The sequence below is a fragment of the Penaeus japonicus genome, unplaced genomic scaffold (assembly GCF_977035675.1).
Source record: "Penaeus japonicus unplaced genomic scaffold, GWHDUDI00000001_assembly GWHDUDI00000003, whole genome shotgun sequence".
Taxonomy (NCBI): Eukaryota; Metazoa; Arthropoda; class Malacostraca; order Decapoda; family Penaeidae; genus Penaeus; species Penaeus japonicus.
The window spans coordinates 43,060,476-43,062,975 of record NW_028234405.1 but is presented as its reverse complement, the minus strand read 5'-3'; the positions used below and the strand labels follow the sequence as shown (position 1 = coordinate 43,062,975).

Genomic DNA, 2,500 nt, shown 5'->3' with positions numbered 1-2,500 from the left:
CACCGCACTTTGGCCGCAAAATGTACAATCCGAAAAGAAATAATCAAAGAAAGAACGAAACAAGAGAGACAGACACTACGAAGCCAGAGAACAAACCGCTCCCTGTTACAACAAACAAATTATGCAAGGGCAGCCTCAACCAACCGCCCAGAAGCTCAAACTAGCTCGCATACCATAGCTAAATCACAACCCCCAATTGCAGCTGCCAGCATCATGAGTGCAATTATCTATGCAACTATCAAAGAAACTATCGAGCCAGGCAGTTTCCAGAGGACGATAGACGAGATGTATACACTGAATGATATACCCAAGGTCAAATACCCAAACAATATTGATGCCCACCAAATACTCGGCATATTGAAAACCACACATGGAAAAGAATCTGAAAAGATATTACCCGAGCCAAATGAAAACACTGAAGACATGGAACACGAAACAAATAACAAAAGAAACAGAGAAACTTCGCCGACACAAGAAATGGCTGCGAAGAAAACGGCGAGCGAGGAAATAACGCAGGGAGGAGCAACTGAGAGAGGTGAAGAATACAGACTTCCGGCGCCAGTCCAGCACCAAGAGCCAGTCCGACCGAAGACGAACAAACCCAGACTAATCCCAGAGATAAGACTAAGAGCAAATGATACAAACATCGGGATTCTCCCCAAGAATCCAACACACAATGAAATTGAGCAACTGATCCGGGCCAAGCTAATCAAGTATAACTATTATCATTACGAAACACACGATGACAAATTCATCGCAGATCTCATCCGGAACAAAACGATTGACCTGAGCGCATATAGGGTGCAATACATAAATGAAGAAGCCTTCAATAACATCATAAACGGGGCAAGAGGAGAACAATACACTGCCAGGAAATCCTCAACTGACCATGACATAATGGAACCAACCAAGCAAACACGCCAATGAATATAAATCCAAACATCAGAAGAAGAAAAGCACACGAATCCTCACGAAAAAGATCACTCTTGGTGGAAGAGAATTGCACCATATCTCGATAACGGAACACCAAATCCAGACTATGCAGCAGCAAATCTATAACGACTAAGGAAAACATACCACAATTATGCTAACAGTCCATAAATTGTTAAAAAATAAATAAATAAATAAATAAACAAATAAATACAACAAAATAAAACAAAAGCAGCAAGTGGGTTTGCCCCACCCCTTTTATATCTACTACTGCTTCATTTTCATTCTCTCTCTTCAGACGCTCTAGCTAGCTTCCTTCCACGAACCTCCAACCTTTCCTATCCTGCTATAAAAAAAAAAAAAAAAAAAAAAACCTTGACGTCATACTACAAGACGGGTATAACAAACGTCGTGCAGACACCTGGCCAGTCACAGCTACATTCCAGGGATCACGCAGCGTATACATCACTAACGCATCACGACCTTGAGCATTACAATACAACAAACAAACAAATGAAATCTTTAATGCGTCTGACGGTTCGTTAAGATCCTCTTCAAAAGATATTCTATCAGGGTGTTTTTTAAGTGTTGACGAAATGATAACATACACTGAATGATAACACACAATAGTCAACATATATAATATATCATATGATATATATGAATAAAACATTAACAACAGCGTATGATACATATCAATATACATGAATAGTCCCTTAAAACATATAAACAAGAATCCATGGCATACAGTAGGAGAAATAACGAGATGCAGTATAAACATCTTTGGAAAATTCACCAAAACGTCCCATTTAGCCTCAAAAGCTTCACAACTTCGAACAGAGATCGAATCTTGCTTCGAGTGAAACCAAACTCCTCAGCTGTAGATCAGATGTCCCACACTCACGAAAACGATATTGGGAAAAGGAAAATGAAGCCTTTATTCTGGGGAAAAAAAAGGAAAATGAAGCCTTTATTCTGGGGAAAAAAATTAGGAAAATGAAGCCTTTATTTTGGGAAAAATAGGAAAAAGAAGCCTTTATTCTGAAAAAAAGGAAAAAGAAGCCTTTATTCTGGAAAATAAAAGGAAAATGAAGCCTCTATTCAGGAAAAAAAAAGAAAATGAAGCCTTTATTCAGGAAAATAAAAGGAAAATGAAGCCTTTATTCTGGAGGAAAAAAATAATCACATTCTCTTTCATCTTCACTCATCTCCTTTCACTTCTCACCTGTTTGTTTCTCAGAGAATCAAAATTGTTTTCTTACCTGTTTCCGGTCCTCCTCTCACCCTTCCACGGGAGAAGAAATCGCCTGTGAATAGGGAAGGGGGTGAGGCACTGGACTAGGAAAAAGGGCAAGACCACAGCACTCTTTATAATAACAGTACTAGCTGTGGTAATAGTAATGGTAACGACAGTAATAGAAAGTAATAGTAATGATATTAATAGAGCGGCAAAAGCAGCAGTGCCACCAATAACAACAAAACAATATTACCAACGGCAACAACGCAACTATCATATTAACGACAACAACAACAACAACAAAGATATCAAAAACAAAATAACAACAGCAAC

The 2,500-nt window shown here is 38.7% G+C and overlaps 1 protein-coding gene across 2 annotated transcripts in view; it reads right to left on the bottom strand.

Moving 5' to 3' along the window:
- The window catches only part of LOC122257389 (uncharacterized), an 83,237-nt gene that overhangs the window by 54,336 nt on the left and 26,401 nt on the right, over window positions 1–2,500 (bottom strand). The window contains exon 2 of one of the 2 annotated variants that reach the window (XM_086532987.1): window positions 2,193–2,237. The exons of the other annotated variant lie outside the window; for it this stretch is intronic. The gene's annotated coding sequence lies outside the window, so the exon portion shown is untranslated. The remainder of the gene's footprint in view (window positions 1–2,192; window positions 2,238–2,500) is intronic. 2 annotated transcript variants of the gene reach the window in all.